Genomic DNA, 15,747 nt, shown 5'->3' on the forward strand with positions numbered 1-15,747 from the left:
GTGTTTATAGATTGCAATGAAAATGCTTTTATTTAATGGAAGTGCAAAACCTTTTTGTTAATGTTACTTTTCACAGATACTGACATTTTCTTCAATATGATCTTAATCTTTTTTTTTTTTTTGTACATTGGTGCGTGTTTAAATGAGGGTTCTTTTATGAAAAATTGATTTGCAACAGTAATTGACCCTACTCAACTATTGAAAGTATTAGCAATATATTTACATGGTTGCATTTTTGAAATACTGCATATTTATGTATTCTTCCATTGATGTCTGTGTATTTGAGTTCATTTGCCAGTTTCAGCTGTTGAGTCTTGGTACATTTTAAAGTTGTATAACAGTGTTAGGGAAAATACACACAGCCCCATTTGAATTTGACATAAGTTGAATGATATTTAGTCTCGCTTCATTACTGCTCTTTGAATATCTAGTGTGGTCGTCATAACAAGTTAGCAGTGTTTAGTTGGTTAGACTGCAATCTTTACTAGATGGTTAATATGCTTTTTATAAATACTACTTAGTGGAAAATTAGATGGAAGCTGGGCAGCTTCCCAGTGTACCTGACAGATTGCATTGCATATCCAACACGCTGGATCCAATTTCAGATGAAAACCTTCAATAACATCTGAAGGTCATATGCAACATGGAAGACTTGCAGAGAATTACACCAAGTGAAACTCCATACACACATAGGAGACAACTGCATCTCAATTTAATACAAATAAAATAATTACATTACTTGGTAACAGATTTTAACAATAATATATTTTTAAGAATTAAATTTAGGTTAAGTATATAAAGCGTATCCCTGTAGATTATGTTTAATATCCAACAAGTCTGGAATGAGTGTCTGTTTACTGTATATCCATACAAAGTTGATTCTGCTTGTAAAATCGAACTTATATGGTTCTATTTTTGCATTAGTTCTTCATTCTGCTTTTTCAACCCTGACCTGGTGCTTTTCAGATATCAGTAATGCTTGCAGTAATGTTAGTAAGCCACTGTTAGGAGGCTGCTAGGGAAGGGGAAAAACTAACCATTCATTCTAAATCTCTGTCTGATCCGAACATTAAGTAGTGTAGTCCTTTGGGAATGTTACTGCCTGATAGCTTCTGCATTTGAAGTCAAGCCGGAATTCTTTGATCTTGTCAGAACTGAAGATTCTAGCAGGTTCTTTACTGTCAATTGTATTGGTTTTCAAGGGGAAAAGACACATAAACATTTCAGAAAGGGGCAGATTAATATAGAGATATTTTGCAGGTAAGCATTTTGGTTTAAATTCAAAGAACAACAAACAAAGCCTTAATATGTATGTGATGCTGGATTATGGACCAGAAAAGTAAAAAATAAAACAAAAAAAAACATCTATATATGTAAAGCCATAGATATTAATATTAAGCTAAATAGTCTTACATTATTAACTATTTTAACTGATTGGTTGAACATGTTTTACCTAATGTAAGCATGATGTATAAACCACATCCATTTAACATGGGATTAACTGCCATATGCAGAAGAGGGAAAGTCTGAAATAAAATCTTGAAAATAATTACACTGAGCTGATGTGTTTTTGAAAGGTATTGAATTGGCACGAAATACATTATCAATTTTAACATGGATCCTGGCACGAATCTGAAGTAACTGTACCATATTATATTAAAATTGATTGATATTCCAGTTGGAGAATAGAGTGAATTTGAAAATTAATGATAAATTGCAGCCAAATCGGTGATTTGAGGCACGTCCTGATTCTAATAAATCATATATAAATGTATGTGTTCACTGTGACAAAAGCTTTTGTAAAGCACAGGTTATTATTAACTTCCACTGGAGAAAACAAATACTGTATATATTTTAAAAGCATACAAACATGAGAAATATATATTTTTTAAAATTAACTTAATAATATCCCACAAATGTTTTAATTTAAGTGTGAGATACTTACTAGTTTTATGCACAAGATCATGTAACATTATTGAAGTGCGTGACATACAATGTAACATAATAGGTTGATGTTTATTGCCGAGTGAAGTGAAAATGCTAGGGGTCGAGACACCCCAGTTTAAGGTTTGTACTGCTTATAAGAGGATTCAGAGGTACTGCTTTATAACATCCCTTTAATACAAAGCAATGACGAGTTTAAAGGTAACATAGTAAATAGGTCAATTAAGTCAATAACATTTTAAAATAATAACTTTTTTAAAAAAAATTCTACTTTAATATAGACAAATTATAGAACAAAATCATAGTTTTCTTTATACAAATACAACTGATCAAAATGCTTAACATTTTTCACCTGTTAAACAAGGTAGTCTAAAATACCATTTTCAGATTGCAGTCTCGTTTGAAGGTGTGAATTGCATCCCAAGTTGTTCTTTTAAACATTTAAAACATACAAGTTAATTATTAAAACAACTGCAACAAAGTACCAGGCTGTGTGTGTTAGAGAACTGTACACTTTTCAGTCAGTTCAAATTGTAGCATTAAAGGAGAGACTATATACCTTTGGTGTCAAGATCTTCTTTATGCTCCCTCTCCTTGCAAACTCCTTTTTCCATGTAACAACTAAGCTCTGACATAACTCAATGGCTGAAACTGAGTTAATGGTGGACCATTACGATTCAGGAAGAGAAGATGACTGATTCTTGGGATACTAAGATTGTTCCTAATTGGTGTGAGAATGTTATTCATTGAGCTGAAGCCTCTCTCACACTCATCTGTGGAAACTGCTACAGACTCTAGTGTTTTGATGAGCCCTACCATGTCTGCTGGGACTTTCCTTCCTCCACTGTCCTTGTATTCTCCGAATCCTCCAACAATCTGTTTTTCTGGCAGATGAAATCTCCTGCATAGTGAGATCACCTCACTTTCACTGCACAGAATGTCAAGGTCATCTGGCCAGTATCAGGGGTATACAGTCGTGCAAGCTGCAAGCAGCTCCTCATATTCAGAAACATTTTCAAGTGATGTTGAATAAACATGAGATGGTGATGTTGTCATTAGTCTGCTCTTCGGTAAGATTGCCAATTTTAAAAAGCATTTTTTGCTGCTGATTTCCACATCTACGTTTCTGTGAAGAGCAACGCCCTGAAATTCCTTTTTTTTTTTTACTGCTTCAGTAGCAAGTCTTGTGAATTCTGCTTCTCTTCCACTGTCCAGTGCTTCAAAAACTTTGATATTGCAACACACCAATGTATGAGTATGACAGAGCGTGATGAAGACATCCTGGAATTTCAGTGACTGTTTAGCCAACTCACTAAAGACATCTCTCATCAATTCTAAGCTTTGCATTGAGTTGCTCGATAAGACCTCTGTATTTGCTATTGTCTTTGCTGCCTCTGCTTTAGTCTGTTGCTACTGCATTGAAGTGGGCATGCAAGGCAGGATAAAGCAGCCAAACAGCTTTGACAGTGCGATCACTGGATGCAACCTACCGGATGCCAAGAACTCCACCAATTGTCAAGAAGATGATTGCCAAGTCTTCTACCCAGAAATGCAATTCACGTTGTTTTTTTTGGTGAAGTGTAATAAAGAGCATACCACTTGTCCATTAAGCTTTGAAAATGATTTATTCCAAACATCTCTTTTATAGTGTCGCCCACAGCAAGCTCCACTCTATGATTACAGCAGTGCCACACCACAAGATCAGGGTACAATTCTGCTCCTCTTAGTGGTGTTGCAACTCCAGAGACACGGCCTGTCATTGTGGATGCTCCGTCGGTAGTAAAATATATCCAGTTCCTTTTTAAAAACTCATCAGGAAAGTAGTGAAGGAGACATTTTGACTGCATTGGAAGTAGTGTTTTCTAATTCTACCAAATCAAAAAATACCGTAGTTGGTTTTTCATTAAATGCACATCTAACACGTACAATTAACACTGACTGACGACTAACTGTTGTACATTCATCAACAAGCACACTAAATCTTTCTCTATTATATGTTTTGCTAATTTTGTCCAATAAAATCACAGCTCTCTGCACATGACTTCATTAACTGGAGCACTCTTCCCAAGTCAATTCCTTAGCTATTCTGGAGCCATACTTACATTGATGAAAACCCAGCCTCCTTACACTACTGTGTCCAAGTTCCACCCTTGCACTTCCTTTAGAGGGATGCTTCCCCACAGGACATGCACCTCTTATGTGTCAAGCGTTTGTGGATGCAGCACGCCTCCTCTGCCTTAGGAGACGAGACATTCTGCTCGATCTGTGCAGCATCCCAGCCTCGGACCTTGCGTAGGAGGCTTGCGGAGTTCACAAGAGCAGCTTCCTCAGCCAGCACAGCTGAGCCCTCTGCAGCATTGGGAGCCCCATCCTCCCCCCTCCTCCACCTTCCTTCCAGCCCATACGCTGTGCACAGGCTTCAGCCCACCAAGCCCTCTGCTGCTCAGTCTCCCTCAAGGAGCAGTAAGCGAGCAAGGCACAGTAGGCAGGCAAAGAACATCTTGGACCTGAAGAGCCACATGGCCCAGGTCCTCGAGAACCTTGTCAAGAAGCAGGCTCTGCCCCCTGAGCCTGACCCAGCTCCGCCTCCTGCAACTGCCCTGGTACTGATCCCACCCTTTCAGGCTTCCAGGGGCAAGCCCTAGGTAGAAGCCTGGCGGGACCTGTAGTGGTGCGCAGTCAGCTTTGGCTGTCACAGGCCAGGGTCCCGGATGCGAACAAGTTGGCCCTGTCGGACGTGCCTATCTCATCCTGGTCATACCTTTGGACCACCAGTAGAGGAGATACTTCAACGCTACCATAGGGAGTGGGAGGCATATCGACACTTGGCTGCGATGCTCCCTTCCCATGCTGCAGTACGGGACAGGATGAATCGCTGGAGTCCGGCAGTGACTACGGTAACCCATATAGTCCCAATCCCCTCTGCACCGCATGGTGACCTGAGGCAAAATATACAAAGGTAAATACATTTGAATTTATGTTGTACTTTCTTACCTTTACCAAAGTTATTTTTTGTCAATTGCATTTAAATCATCTAAGTTTAAATTTGCTTGAAGTTTCTTACAATGTGAATGCCCAAGTGTGAATATCTTTTTCTAGCTTTGTTTTATGTGTGATGGTGCAGACCACTTAAGTTGAAAATGTTTTTACAACCGTTTCTTTTTTTTTTCTGTTCATAGTTATATTCTCTGGAGGCTCTGTGGTCCAATGGTTAAAGAGAAGATTTGGAACCAGGAGGTTCCTGACTTTAAATCCACGCACAGCCACTAACACACTGTGTAACCTTGAGCAAGTCACTTCACCTCCTTGTGCTCTGTCTTTAGGCTGAGGTGTGAAACTAAGGTCCTATTCTAATGACCCTGCAACAGTGATTGTTGTTACATAGTTCACAGCTTAACCTCTGTAAGTTGTCTTGGATAAAGGTGCCTGCTAAATAAATAAATTATAATATTATTATATACTGCTAATACAGTTATTCATGCTTAAATTTAAACTGAGTTTAATTAAATAGCTTGCAGCTGGCCATTTACAAGATTGTAATACTGTAACTCTAGTTAAGTGTGTTAGTGCGTCTGCTCTGGTGCCACACAAACCTGTGCATGACGACTATCATAGTGTCATGCAGTTTAAGTTTGTGTTGTTTGTTTGTTTTAAATAGTTCAGTTAGGTTGGAGCAGTGTGTTTAATATGCACTTCATTACTGCAATATGTCAGCAGGGGGCATGTTTTGTATTGTAGTTTACACTTACTGCTCTGCTTGGTTGTGGTTGTTTTTCTTTGCAACTGATTTTTATAATTGTTGCAAGCATTGCTGATAAAGCACACTGTATGACTGCTTTTTTCAACTTTTATTTCTACACTTTCCTGTGTGGTTAAAATAATTCTGTAGATGTGGAGACTAAAGTGTGTTCTTAAATTCCCCTTACTGTGCAGCACAGTCTGTGCTCTTGAATTAAATAAATGCAACCTGAAAATGACAAGGAGCTCTGCTGCCATCCGGACCTGTGCCAGTTTAAGTCTGAGTTGTAAACGTAAATGAGGCTTAGAAGTGTAATAATTATTATGTGATACAAAAGCACGTTACCCTGACTAGTTTTAAACACCTTGCACGCCCCTAGAATTTATTCTGCGGACATAAATACCCTGTTTCAACAGGGATCCACAGTACAACTGGTGTTGTGTCAGAAATTACTGGGTCTGGTGGCCGTAGCTTCATCAGCCTTCCAAATGGGGTTACTACACATGCGCCCGGTCCAAGCGTTGCTCAGTGCCTTCCGGCTGCACCCCAAACCCGACAGACACTGTCAGCTGACAATGCCAACCGCTTCGCATGGATCTCCTCAGTCAGAGGAGAGGCACCCTCTGAAACCCAGAACTGGGCAGACTCCAACTGTGGGTCTGGCCCCTGAACAGAACCGCTTGTCTGCCTTAGGGCTCTCAGTCATGGTCGTCAGTATAAGGCACAGCTAGGGCCTCCTCCACAAGGGCACTGTATCCCAGCAAATGGAGGTAATTCAAAAGTGGTGTACGACTAGAGGTCACAATCCCATCTATTGCCCTATAGCAACTATTTTACAGTTTCTGCAAGGTCTGCTGGAGGCGGGCAGGTTCTCCTCTATGCTGAAAGTGTACCTAGCAGCTATATCTGCATGCCAAGTCCCCATTGACTCAGTTTCCCTCGGTGCTCATATTCTGGTAACCCGTCAGACCAGGCAGGGCGGTCAGCGGCTACATCCTACTAGAAAGGACTTCTTCCCCGAGTGGATACTAGACGTGGTATTGGAGGCTCTCACCAAGGCCAGGTTTGAGCCTATACATTTCATAGAGCTGAAATATCGCTCTATGAAGACAGCCTTTTAGCCATCACCTCCGCTAAGCAGGTTAGTGAGCTACAGGCTCTGTCAATGCACAGTTCCTGTATGTGTGTTTGGGATGATGGAAACACGGTGTCGTTGCACATGAACCCCGCTTTCCTTCCTCAGGTGGTTACGGCTTTCCACTTGAATCAATCAGTGGAAACAGAGGATTTCCATCCCCCAGCTTTTTCTTCGGGAGAGGGTTAGGGTTAGGGTCAGGGTTAGAGTTAGAGTTAGCGTCTGTCATGATGAAAGAACCCTTGGTCAAGCCATCTCAAAGCAACGACTGTCCCACTAATGCCGGCCTACCCCCACCTGGGAGGGTGGCAGCACACTTTACCAAAGGAGTGGCTATGTCATGGGCCCTCTTTAGAGTTGCCTCTTTGACTGATATCTGTACTGCGGCTAGCTGGGCTACTCTGCATACATTCACCAGGTTCTATTGACTCAATGTGGTAGATCCCTCCATGCCTTCATTAGGCACAAGAGTGCTTGTGGTTGCACGCTCACACCACAAAGATTAATTCAGTAGTAGCGAGATGTTCCTCATCTGCTGTCTGCTCACACTCCCTCGTGACGGCTTTGATATACTTTCCTAAAAGTATTGGTTGTTGGTCATCTTTGAATTAAAAGGGAACGATAGGTTACGGATGTAACCCCAGTTCCCTGAAAGAGAAGACAACCAAAAAACCTTGCCTGGTCACATCACTCGCATTCGCGGGTTTGATGCAAAAGAGAACGTGGTCTCTGTGAAAAAACTGCAAACTAAGACATGGTTTTATGAAAGCCTGATTCCCATTGTGCTTATCTTAGAAAGGTTTTTTTTTTAAGAAAATATTTTAGAATGAGGGGCATCTGTCCAGCTTATTGAGCAGTGTTGAAGATTTGTTCTGCAATTATTGATTTCTTATGTTAATGATTATTTTATGATAACAAATTTCCTGTATAAATATTATTAACTAAAGAAAATGGACCAACATCATTATTATAGATGTATTCTTCTAGAGAGATTGATATATTAGATCTCTATAATATATATATAATATAAATATATATATATATATATATATATATATATATATATATATATATATATATATATATTTTTTTTTTTTTTTTTTTTTTTGTATGCCTTTCTGAATAGGGTAGTGGATTCAGTATTTTGATTTGTTCATTTGTTCATCATCTTTGCTGGGATCTAAAGCAATTGTATGTTTCAGCATAGATAGGAGATAGGTATCTCGATAGTAAGCCATGCGCACAAGATCTCTTTTTTTTTCTTCTTTTATGTCTCCTCCCGGGCTCTGTAACTGTCAGCATATCAACAAAATATAAAGGCAAGGCTCAATAATTAAATGCAAAAATGAACTTGCCTAAATTATCCAGGGGGAGTTGTTGCTGAGTGTCCTGAAACAGTTGCTGGCTGTCTATCAGGAATCCCACTATTAACTTTCTTGCCTCGAGTCTCAGATACCAATTTCCGACTAGTATCAGACACACTTTTGTTTATCCAGTTTCTAATATCCATCATTGTAGCTTTTATGATATATATTTAAAATACCGGTATGTATACTTCTTTCAACCACTCAATTCGCACTGTACAAGCCATGCCCCTGTTTATTGAATGTACAGCGGTTATCTTTGTGGAAAGGGGGAATAATCAGGAGTGGACATCCTGGGCATTGCAAAGGGAAAATACATGCATAAATATTTGAAGCAGACGCACACATCATAGCAGAAATACAAAGTTGACCAAAACATACTAAAAAGCTATGCAATTTGTACTGTAAATTCATGATTTATTAAGGGTGCTGGTAAGAATAGACTGGATGGGCACAAGGTTGAAACTGGCCAGGCAATGCTCCCTAGTGCCCACCTGTGGCGCAGGCCCGACACAGTTTCCACAGTTACAGTGAGTTAGCTAGCATGGTAAATAAGCTCATGTTCACATTGGGTTTGTTACAAACAGTTTCAGTTCAGTTACTTTAATTTAAAACAATACACTAATTTGCTTGCTGTTGACACTTACTTGGATGCTCTGAGTTGGGGTGTGTAATGGAGTTTCTTTTTAGGTTAATTCTGTTTTTCTTTTTAAGATTAGTGAACCAGATGTTTGTCTGTAATGCATGTTGGTAACTTTTTAAGTAAATAACATGGCAGCGATTATTTACTTTTTTTTTTTTTGTATCACTATTGAAGCTAGTAGAGCACTGGAGGAGAAGTACAGGAGAGCATTCTCTTTGTCAAGTTCTGCCTGAATTCTGGTGTCCAACCACATTTATTTATTTATTTTTAAAGATTGTAGATACAGAGTAATAGTTTTTGAATTACATCAACTGTAAATAATATACAATAAACTATTGAAAGTTTCAAATTACATTTTTTAAAGAAGGATGAATCAGAGTGCTGGTGTAAATATTTGCATGATACTTGGAAATCTATAGTTTCCACAGCAACAATTACATTCCACATTCTACTCATACAGTTTCTGCACTGTACCCAACATACATCCTGTGGAAATAATGAATACAAGCCACAGAAAAAGTACATTCTGAGTGGGTCTTATTGCAATATATATATATATATATATATATATATATATATATATATATATATATATATAGATAGAGAGAGAGAGAGAGAGAGAGAGAGAGAGAGAGAGAGAGAGAGAGAGAGAGAGAGAGAGAGAGAGTGTGTTAAAATGCTTTGCCTATGCTTTCCAGAGCTACTCTTCAGTTCTAATGGGCTAGATCAGCTAGTAAGTCTCTCTATTTGTAAGTGCCAGCCCCATCTAGTGCACAGCAGTGAAATAACAGGAAACTTGATCCAAAGTGGCAGATCGTTAAATACCGCTGGATCTTGCTGATTTTAAGATACTTTGGCTGATCTTGTTGCAAAAATCTATGGAAGGTCACTAACTGAAAATCTCTCCAACTCAGGCAAAAGCCCCTTACCACAGGCGTATCAAAACAAACAAAACACAATAAACAGTATTTGAGTAATTGCATTTATGAAACATTCAGAATGATCGCATCATAATAAGGTAAGAGGACAGTCAAACTGCAGTCATCATTATTGCATACTTTAGTAAATAGGCCTTGCATTCTGCATTGCATTCTGTAAGAAATATAGATTTATTTTTTCTCAAGTAATTTGTCATTGCATCTGTTGACAAAAAAAAAAAAAAAAAAAAAAAAAAAAAAAAAAATCTATCTTTTGTTAAGGTTCACAAAATTTGGAAGAAACAGGAAGATTTGATTCCTACTGTAGGTCTGTAAATCCTGCATGCAGTGCTTGATGAATACAGTTTCAATATGTTTTAAAAAAGAATGTACATTTTGTGTGTTTTTTTTTTTTCAAACTATTTCCGTTCCTATAACAAACAGATTTTATTTGCATAAAAAAAGGATTAAGCCTTTATACACAGATCATTTTTTTATTTTTTTTTTATTTATGGAGACTTCAATTTCAGCAAACAAACTTCAACAATTTAATATTTTTGCATTCCGTTAGACATTGTATCCCATGTAAGAATTTTAATTGCTTCTCATTATAGTAAAACACAATATGGAGGGATGAACACTCAAGCCTTAAAAAGACAGTGAATGCAAATCATTGAAAACTGTTAGTGCATATAACGTACAAAAACTACAGTCACAATAGATTCAGGATAGCATCAAAGCTGCAGTACTTAAAAATTTCATATTTAAAGCATCATATTTTTAGATGTACTGTAAGTTGAACAATGAATGTCCTTGTTGTAATGTGCAGCAGTGTAATCTTCTGAATATTGTTTGCTTTATTGTCAGTGTTATTTATATCTATCTATCTATCTATCTATCTATCTATCTATATATATATATATATATATATATATATATATATATATATATATATATATATATATATATACACACACACACACACACACACACACACACACACTCACACACAGTGGTTTGCAGAAGCATTCACCCCCCCCCCCCCCCCCCAAAATTTTCTTGTTTAGAAACCGTAGAATCACATGAGGTGTTGCGACGCCTCTCAAATTAGACTTTACATGTAGAATCTACACAAACTACTCCACATTGATAAAGTTAAAAAAAATGCATATAGAATATAAATAAGTTTTACAGAGAAAAACAGCTTAATCTCAGTTGCATAAGTATTCAACCCCTTTGCTACTGTAGCCCTAAATCAGCTCAGGTGCAAATTATTTGTTTGAAAGGTCACATAATTAGTGAAATGGTTTCAGCCTGTTTGTACGAAAAGTGATTAAACTTGTAGATAATTTCCCTCGTGTATATAAAGAACATAAGAACATAAGAAAGTTTACAAACGAGAGGAGGCCATTCGGCCCATCTTGCTCGTTTGGTTGTTAGTAGCTTATTAATCCCAGTATCTCATCAAGCAGCTTCTTGAAGGATTCCAGGGTGTCAGCTTCAACAACATTACTGGGGAGTTGGTTCCAAACCCCCACGATTCTCTGTGTAAAAAAGTGCTTCCTATTTTCTGTTCTGAATGCCCCTTTGTCTAATCTCCATTTGTGACCCCTGGTCTTTGTTTCTTTTTTCAAGTCAAAAAGTCCCTTGGGTCAACATGGTCAATACCTTTTAGAATTTTGAATGTTTGAATTAGGTCGCCACGTAGTCTTCTTTGTTCAAGACTGAATAGATTCAGATCTTTTAGCCTGTCTGCATATGACATGCCTTTTAAACCCGGAATAATTCTGGTTGCTCTGATTTGCACTCTTTCTAGAGCATCAACATCCTTTTTGTAGTGACGTGACAAGAACTGAACACAATATTCAAGATGAGGTCTTACTAATGCATTGTACAGTTTTAACATTACTTCCCCTGATTTAAATTCAACACTTTTCACAATGTATCCGAGCATCTTGTTGGCCTTTTTTATAGCTTCCCCACATTGTCTAGATGAAGACATTTCTGAGTCAACAAAAACTCCTAGGTCTTTTTCATAGATTCCTTTTTCAATTTCAGTATCTCCCATATGATATTTATAATGCACATTTTTATTTCCTGCATGCAGTACCTTACACTTTTCCCTATTAAATGTCATTTGCCATGTGTCTGCCCAGTTCTGAATCTTGTCTAGATCATTTTGAATGACCTTTGCTGCTGCAACAGTGTTTGCCACTTTGTGTTTGTGTTTGCTATTTTTGTGTCGTCTGCAAATTTAACAAGTTTGCTTACTATACCAGAATCTAAATCATTAATGTAGATTAGAAATTGCAGAGGACCTAATACTGGTCCCTGTGGTACACCACTGGTTACCTTGTTCCATTTTGAGGTTTCTCCTCTAATCAGTACATGTTAACCACTCCCAAATCCATGTGCATGCATTTCCTTGAATCCCTACTGCATTCAGTTTTAGAATTCATCTTTTATGCGGGACTTTGTAAAAGCTTTCTGAAAATCTAAATAAACCATGTCATACGCTTTGCAATTATCCATTATCGATGTTGCATCCTCAAAAAAAATCAAGCAGATTAGTTAGACACGATCTCCCTTTCCTAAAACCATGTTGACTGTCTCCCAGGATACTGTTACCATATAGATCATTTTCCATTTTGGATCTTATTATAGTTTCCATAAGTTTGCATATAATAGAAGTCAGGCTTATTGGTCTGTAGTTACCTGGTTCAGTTTTGTTTCCCTTTTTGTGGATTGGTATTACGTTTGCAATTTTCCAGTCTCTCTGAAATTTGTCTATTTTAAGAGCTCCCAGTCCCTTTAACACCTCTGCCTCAGTTATGCTAAAGTGATTTAAAACTGGATAGGAACAGGCTGAGATGTGGGGCATGTTGTCTGTATCCTCCTTTGTAAAAACTTGAAATGAAAAGTATTCATTTAATATATTTGCTATTTTTTTTTTCTTTGTCTATGATTTTGCCATTTGTAACTCTTAGACATTTAACCTCCTCTTTGAATGTTCTCTTGCTGTTGTAATATTGGAAAAACATTTTGGAATTGGTTTTAGCTCCTTTAGCAATGTTTATTTCTATTTCTCTTTAACTTCCTTTTTGACTTGAGTTTGCAGTTCCGTGTACTCTTTCTGTGTACTTTGTTTTTGATCCCTTTTAATAGCTCTGTAAAGTGTCTTTTTTTGCTGAATATTTTTTTTTTATTTGATCTATTAAACCATTTTGGCAATTTAGTTTTACATTTAGATTTGTCTACTTTAGGGATATAATTGTTTTGCACCTCCAATACTACATTTTTGAAGATCTACTTCTGTTAATCTCTGTTTCATACCTTCATAGTTTGCTTCTCTAAAATTGTAAACCTTAGCTTTAGTCATTACTTTGGGGTTTTTAAAAAGCATTTCAAATAAGACCATGTTGTGGTCTGAGCTTGTCAGTGGTTCTCTGACCTCTGTTTTAATTATTCTGTCTTCGTTATTTGAAAAGACTGTTTCCAGTTGGTGCCTTGACAAATTGCGTTAGGAAGCAGTCATTTGTCATTTCCACCATTTCAATTTCATCCGTCGTGTTCCCCACTGGTTTTTCCCATTTTATATGGGGGAAGTTGAAATCCCTCATTAGTATGGCTTCTCCTTTGATACATGCATTTCTAATGTCATTGTATAACGGATTATTTTGCTCGCCATCTGAATCTGGTGGTCTATAGCATGCTCCTATTATTATGCCCTTTGAATTTTTGTCCGTTATTTCTTTGTCCAGGTTTAACACCTGGGCTTCAAGACTGTTTCTTATGTATAGCGCTACCCCTCCACCTCTTATGTCCTGCCTGTCTTTCCTATATAGTGTATACTCACTAATATTATATTCATCCTCATCACTCTCAGACCAGTTTCTGTAGCGCCTATCACATCATAGTTACTTGTTAGTGCAGTAGCTTCAAGTTCTAAAATTTTTCAAGCTGCAACTCACACAGTGATCCAACAAAGCAACCATGAAGACCAAGGTGCTTTTGAAACAAGTCAGGGATAAAGTGGTAGAGAGGCACAGATCAGGAGAAGGGTACAATCAAATTTCAAAGGTGCTGATTATCCCTCTCAGCTTAGTGAAGTCCATCATTAAGAAATGGAAGATGCATCATGCCACCCAGACACTACCCAGATCACGTCGCCTCCCAAACTGAACAGCAGTGCAATCAGGAAATGTTCAGGATGTCAATCTGACCTTGAGAGATCTGCAAACTTCTGTGTCTGAGATGGAAGTCAGTGTTCACACATCAACAATAAGCTGGTCCCTACACAAAGCTGGTCTGGACGGGTGGCAAGAAAGAAACCATTACTCAAAAAGCCTCACCTTAAAGCATGTATGGAGTTTGAAAAAAAAACATGTAGATGATACTGCAGATATGTGGAAAAAGGTATTATGGTCAGACAAGACAAAATTTGAACTTTTTGATCCAAATTCCAAGCGTTGCGTCTTGTGCAAGCCCAATACTGCACATCACCCATTCAACACCATCCCAACTGTCAAGTATGCTGGTGACAGCATCCTGTTATGGGGATGCTTCTTTTCAGCAGGGACTATGAAGCTTGTCAGAATAGAGAGAGGAAATTTGCATTTCAGCAGGACAATGATCCAAAGCACAAAACCAAAGCCACACTGGAGTGATTAAACAAGAAGAGAATTAATGTTCTTGAGTGGCCCAGTCAAAGTCCTGACTTGATTCCAATCAAAAATGTATGGCGAGATTGAAGATTGCAGTCCATTGACAATCCCCAACAAACTTATCAGAACTGCAGCACTTTTTCCATGAAGAATAGGCAAAGATATTACCATCGTACTGTGCAAAGCTAGTAGAGACCTATACAAAAATACTCATAACAGTAATTGCTGCAAAATGTGCTTCTACCAAGTACTGACTTAAGGGGCTGAATACTTATGCAACCAGTAAATTAAATTTTGTACATTTTCTTTGCAAGTTTTGCTCCTCATATAACAGTGTTCAGTTTAACCACTACAGCTTTGAATAAAAACATTTGTTTGAAAAACTGTGCATATATTATTTGTAATTCAACAAAATGTGACATTATCAGTAGGGGGTGAATACTTCTGCAATATATATATATATATATATATATATATATATATATATATATATATATATATATATATATATATATATATATATATATATATGCAGATTATTTTGTTTTAGTTCAATCAATTTTTGGCTATATTTTCATCTTGTCATTGTTGGAGGGAAGAGCAACTTTTTACATTTTTTTTATTTTTTTTATGTTTTTTTTCTACATGAAACAATATAGGAAAATATAGGTTCAGCTACACAAACATAGAGTAACCTGCTGTATAATAGAATTAACTAAGAAAGGAAAGAAACATTACAACCTGCATCAAATTTTTCACCCTCCCCAAATAATAATAAAAAAAGATCTACAGGCATTTGTTTTCCATCATATTTTAAGCTATTGAGCCAACCTACCATTATTCTACATTGTTAAAGCAGTCTCCCTACATTTCAGGAATTGTTAGATTTGAAGCCGCGTACAGCTACACATACAGAGAAACAACCTGAAAAGCTGTTCAATTCAGCAGCTTCTCAGAATGCACAAGCCGCCTTAGTTTTAGATTGAATCTTCTCCCTAGTCCCAAATAATTAACTCTTTTTATTTTGGAGCAGTAAGTATAGTTTACAAGAAATTATCAAATAAATGACATTGCAGAAGAGCCTTTAATTTAAATGCTGAACTGCATTCTAGTGTATCTGAAGGAAAGATTTTTTTTTTATCTTAAAACACATTTGACCACACAGCACAATTCATTTAGGTTCAGAACATTTTTTATGTATATTTAAAAAATGTGTCTCTTCACAAAATAGCACAACTCATGTTATTTGTGGTGATTTTAGGAGAAGCGTGATGTTTTAAATTTCATTACATATTTAAAATGTACACTTTAGACTTATATACTTCAACACTTTCATTTCAT

The sequence above is a fragment of the Polyodon spathula genome, chromosome 8, assembly GCF_017654505.1.
Source record: "Polyodon spathula isolate WHYD16114869_AA chromosome 8, ASM1765450v1, whole genome shotgun sequence".
Taxonomy (NCBI): Eukaryota; Metazoa; Chordata; class Actinopteri; order Acipenseriformes; family Polyodontidae; genus Polyodon; species Polyodon spathula.